We start from the raw sequence: 5,900 nt of genomic DNA, 5'->3' as shown, positions 1-5,900 counted from the left end.
TTAAAAAGAGTTGCTTTTTTTCGGGGTAAACTTCGTCACAAACTTTAAGTATACCGTTTTTAATGAAATCCCCCTTCCCCCTCCATGTCCATGTTCTTGTTTTTGTTCGCGTGTTTCGTTTCATGATGTCATCTCAGATTACACTATTTCAATCGCGCCACACTTTCTCCGCACAGAAGACACCCAGGTTTTCCAGCTACCTCCATGAACATGTACTTCGACTCCCACCTTGTTTGAAATCCCCGGTTCTCAGTGTCCACCTTCCGTTTTGCCATTTTTGATGGGTATCTGAAAGCTAATGTCACTGTTATGGGAACGACTGCTAGACTAATAAATATTTAAATAAAGCGGCCGACTGCTTGGCGCGTCACCGTTGCATTGTGGGAAATGTAGTATTGGTGCGTTTAAAAGATCTGCGGGCTCTCGGCTTGCTGCGGTCCGCGGGCCGGTTCTAATAATAAATCACTATCATCCCAGGGGCCACTGAAAACATTCTCGCGGGCCGGATGTGGCCCGCGGGCCGGCACTTTGACATATGTGCCTTGAGCAAACTGTTTGTCTGTTATTGTCACATTTTATGACCAATTTATACAGACATCCAAGTATTTCCAAAGGGTTCACATCCGTTTTTTTTCTTGCAACTGTAACTCGCATAGTCGTAACTCCTTCCCCTCATATGTCGCCTTGTCGTCAAAAGTCTGTCACGGTCCTCACTTTATACGATGAATGTAACTCGAACCCATTTCGTTCTCAAGACCACCCTCTGCTTCCTCTGAAAAGCCCCTTAATGCACATACAAGTAAATCCTCATGAGTCTCGTCCAATGTCCGTCTCAGATTCCTCGAGTCATCACTAAATCTACTTTACATATCATCTCGTCACTGTAGAATCCTCTCGATTGTGTAGTAGCCTGTGCTGACAAGCTGAATAGAGCATATAATCATAAAGTCCTTGTATCTATTGATTTGGCATTATTCATTCGAAAGACAAAGACGATCCCTTTGCATTCAAAGCACGCAACCTTGCTACAATTTCGCTGTTGTAGCCAAAAGGTCACGGCTACAGTTGTATTTAGTGACCATGAATTGAATATTTGGCACCAAATCGAAGGCAGTTTATTCATCCGGATGTAGTGCTGGACCACCCCGGACCTTGTCAGGACCCTGACTTAGAGGGGTCACAAGTATGTAAGGTTGTCCTTTATTTTCATCACGGTTAAACCTCATATTGCGGCACGATGCATGTCTCGCTTTAGGATACGTTGGTCGCGAATCAATAATACAGGCGTGATTCAACAAGTATCTCCTGGCTGCTTTTTAGAGGACTTATTGTCCTAATTTTTCAATCGCTATTTTCCGGGACCCCTAGCAGCATTGAACGGCTGCAGGGGCATTTATCTGATGCTCTGCGTTCTTCAACGAGCTATTTTCTGTTCAATAGGCAGTCAGTAGATCCCTGCACCTTGAGCGGATGACTGGATCTATTGTGGAGCTGCAAAAATGTGACGTGTTAAGGAAAGAAAAGCATAATTACAGGTCGCCTTTAAATGGTGCTCAACAAAAGGAAAGTCATCTGTAATAAAATCTACGTGGCAAACACATGGAAAGTTAACAAGGAAAAAAAAAAGGCTGGTCAGTGCGTTTAGAAGTGAAATAAATCACTGTGCATTGCACAGATTTTATTTTAACATCGTTAATATTTAAAAGGGTGTTGTTAATTGAGATTGCATTTGGTGTTTGTACCAAAGCCAGTGCTGTTTCTTAGCCGTCACTTCGAAATACAAATAGCCCAGGAAGCCTTCATTTTATTTCTGAAAAAAAAATAAAAGAAAAGAAATCATCCTGGGTCCCTTTTCACGGGTGTAGACATCAGTGTATCCACTTCACGTGACTATGGGAAATCGAGAGGAGACGTTCCCAAGTTTTTTAAGCCTTGCACCCTCTTACGCATCCTGTAAATGAAACTGAAACACTGGCTCAAAATGTCATTCTCTGGCCTTAAAAGTCTTTGGGAGGGTGGTCGTACACACTACATTTGTGTTGCACCGCAGTCACTCTGTGTTTGACTGGTCACCGCTCCGGGGTGTAGCCTCCATCCTGCCCAAAGTCAGCTGGAATAGGCTTCAGACCACTGATGCCTTAAGGCAGCGGTCACCAACCTTTTTGAAGCGGAGAGCTCCTTGTTGGGTGCTGATTCATGCGAAGGACACCAGTTTGATACACGCTTGTGAAAGAACACATTCGCTCAGATGACTTTTAAAAATATTATTATTGTGTGTTATTGTTAAAAAAAAAAAAAATGTTTTTGCGTCTAATTTTGTGTGTGATTTCCTTTGTTTGACCTCTGCTTCAACTTGTATGACACATATCGAGACAGACATCGAAACTGAACTCACGCTACCTGGATTGAAGTCACTGTACAATCGTTGCTTGATACCGCACGCGGGTACACATCAAAACGGTTTTGAGAAATGTCGGCCCCTTAATCCAGATCAAAGTTTGCCATTCCATCCAATGGAAACATGATTTTTAGGCCTCAATGTCGCTAACAGTGTGCTCCTCAACAGAGATCCATTTGGCTAAAAATACTTCTTACGTCATCTCTTTCCTTTCTATTTTGTCTTCACTTTGACTGGTTTCTGCCTCCTCCCTCTTTTGTTCCATCCTACATAAGCGCAGCCTACCTTCTTTCCACTTTTCGCCTTAGCTGGTAGCGCTCAAAGCCTCGGCCTCTTTGTTCTCCACTGCAGACCACCCATAAAGCGGCTCTCTTGTTGACCTCGGCGGCATGAATAATTCACCCGGCGCATTGTGCCACCTCTTGTAACATCCCGACCTTCAGCCCTCCCGCCGATGCCTGGATGGACACTTTACACACACCACAAGGAGCTTCCACCGGCATTCGGTCCCTCTCACCTCCTATCAAATATTTAGCCGGCGAGGATGGGGAGTCGCACATGGCCAGCCTCTCCTTTCAAATGCTACGACGGGCATTTCTTGCTAAATCTGTCTTCAAGGCGAGGATCTCTTGAAACATTTAGGTAACCCCCGCACCCCTCCCAACACATATACAGCCACCCCACTCCTCCCCAAGTGGGCTGCTGCAACGACGGAGCAGTTATCTTGTTTTAAATCTGTCTTGGAAAAAAATACGATGTTTAGAAACCAGATCTGACATTTCCTTTCATAGTTTCTAATAACAGCTCAGTGACCCGCAGGAGAGACGACTGCAAGGATACATGCCAACACGCATTTGTCTGAAATACGAGAACACTCTCTCTCTCTCTTGAAGTGTTTCAAGTGTCTCGGAATTTGGATGGTGCTCACTTTGGCTGTCAGTCGTGATGTTGTGTCAAGCGGTTATGAGTACAGCAGCTTTCCCGCGACTGATCTCGGTCCAGCTTTTTCCCCTTTTTGTTGTTCTGTTTGAATGGTACCAACACGGAATTGGATGTTGACATCAAACTTGGGGTCACACCCTTGTTTTCTGGTACTCGTCAGAACATTGCTGGGACAACTTCAATCCCACATCCCATGTCCGGTCTTATTTTTAAATCTCATTCTATATCCAACCTGTTGTGCTATATTCAGTTGGGTTAATCGTTGCAGTAGTATGGTATTGCTTTTTAGGATGAACTGCTATCCATTGTTTGGTCAACATTAACATGTCCCTCCTATGTTGCCCAGTTGGAATCAGTCTTTTAAAACTCATTCAGTACCAGCCAATTCTGGACCAAGTCTAAAAAGACGTTTAAAAACGTCTTTGGGAGTGAATGAATTAAGGAAATATGGTCAGGAAGCTTTGCATCCGGGCTAGGTCCTTACAACAACTGTGGGGATTAGGTGCCTCGCTAAAGAACACTTTGGCAATGTCCTGAATGCAAAAGTATGTCCGTATAGCAGTCGCAAGTTCCAGTTTCCCATTTTCCAGTGAAAGGAGTGGTAAAAAATGTTCGCATGTGTGCCGCTCGCCAGGTCATTTCACCTCAGTGACAGCGAGCTCCCATTGACTCGGCCGTCTCTGGGAGTTGCTGCTCGTCGTCGTCACCCTCCGGTGTCCCAAGCCCTGCGGCGGCTCGAGGCTCCAGGCTGCGACTTTGGATGCCGGTGGGAGACCACGATGAGCCGCTGGTGGCAGAAACTCGGACAGGCAGCCAAGTGAAGCTTTGGAACATCAGAGGGTGACAACAACGAGCCACTACTGGGAGCAACTTGGAAAGACTGGCTATTATTTTTCCCCATAAGCTTCAGTATTTTGTCCTTTGGTACACATGGGATTGTAAATATGGTTAAGCGTTGTTGCAAAACACAATATACTATAGGTGCACTGTTTATATTGTATTTTAATGATTTGGCGGTGACTGCAGGCAACTCTGTTGCTTAAACGAGAAAATGAGCCATGCTTGGCCTGTGATTGAAACCATGTCATAGGAGTTTCTGAAAAGTGGATCTATTGTAACCACAGGGGCCCAAAAAATTGTAATGGAACGTGGAACACTGAGAGTGTTGAACCGGTACAACGGAAAAGAGCCTATAAAGTATACACCCATGATCCTTTTTTTTCCTTTCAGCCTGATACTTTTGAAGGAGGTGGTGTTTTGGTACATTTCTACATGATAAACCACTTTATTACAGTATTTTACATTTTGAGTGGGTATTTTAAATTCGTGACAGAGGTGAGTGTTGCACCGGAGTGCATCATATCCAAAATGTAGCTGCCACATCTGGCGCCATTGTTGATGCTGTTGCAGCATGAAAATCACTGAACGAGTTTGCTAATGCTTGTTTACAACTTTGGACTTGAATGAATGTTGCGCGCAGACATAAGGATGAATTCTGCACAGTTTCATGAATTCTTTTGTCACACAAACAGTCAACATAACTTTGATCAGCGGCTTTATCCAGATTATGATTGGATTTTTATGGGCACTTGCTCAGCCCCCGTGCCTCCCATTTTTAACGTTGAAAATTGTTTTTGTATTATTTGCATAATTCTACTCAGTGTTTGTCAAAATGACGGCTGTGAAAACAACAATGATGGCGGGTTAAGCATTTTGCGCTGTGTATCAAAAATGGTAATTGGATTAGGATAAACAAGTAAGGCCATAACGGTAGCAATGTGACAAGTGCCTGCCATCATTGTGGAATTTTCTAAAGAGAGAAAGGAAAAAAAGAACACCTTGCCGATATTCACATTGGCCTGTTGCCATTTCAAATGAGTTTGATGTACCGGTACCACCAAAAACATGTTCGCAGTCATGGCCACGAGCTAATGCAATTAGATCATTTCAACCGGCAAAACTTCAACAAAGGCATTTCGGACTTGGGAGTTGCTGTGAAGTACAAGCCGCATTGAGCATTGATCGCGGCGTTTCCGCGCGTGTCACCTTTACTCCAACCCTGTGCACATTTTCAGCTCAACATTTCATCGAAAAAAGCTGATACGCATATCGATCGCACCCAACCCCCGCTGAAAAAGTCTCCTCGTTGCCGGGACGTGTCAGAGTGCTCACGGGTGATTGAATAATGTTATTGCATCAGATATAAATGATAAGTATTGAGCGACATGCTCGGGAGCGATGACGCACACTCCACCATAATGTGTGTGTGTGTGTGTGTGTGTGTGTGTGTGTGTGTGTGTGTAAGAGATTTGGTTTCCAATATGGAGGCGTCCGTACGTGGATGCGTGTGTTGATTCTAACCCAAGCGGCAGTACCCGCGGGGTGGGCTTTTATTAAAGAGTTGTAATGAGTGAGCGCCATCAGGAGCCAGCTTGCCTATTGATTACCTATAAAGAGCACTCAGTGGAGACGCGCCATGATCCATAGATAATGCTTTGCACGCCAAAGCTCGGCTAAGCCTCGCTGCCGCCACCTCTCAGGTTTTGTCGAGCCGTACGCC

At 44.6% G+C, this 5,900-nt stretch overlaps 1 protein-coding gene across 1 annotated transcript in view; it reads left to right on the top strand.

The window, feature by feature from the left end:
- The window catches only part of pacrg (PARK2 co-regulated), a gene marked incomplete at its 5' end in the record, with an annotated part of 84,829 nt that overhangs the window by 21,273 nt on the left and 57,656 nt on the right, over positions 1–5,900 (top strand). The window lies entirely within an intron of this gene.

The sequence above is a fragment of the Hippocampus comes genome, unplaced genomic scaffold, assembly GCF_001891065.2.
Source record: "Hippocampus comes isolate QL1 unplaced genomic scaffold, H_comes_QL1_v1.1 scaffold610, whole genome shotgun sequence".
NCBI lineage: Eukaryota > Metazoa > Chordata > Actinopteri > Syngnathiformes > Syngnathidae > Hippocampus > Hippocampus comes.
Note: the sequence above shows the minus strand (reverse complement) of the source record. Positions and strands in the feature narration are given on the sequence as shown.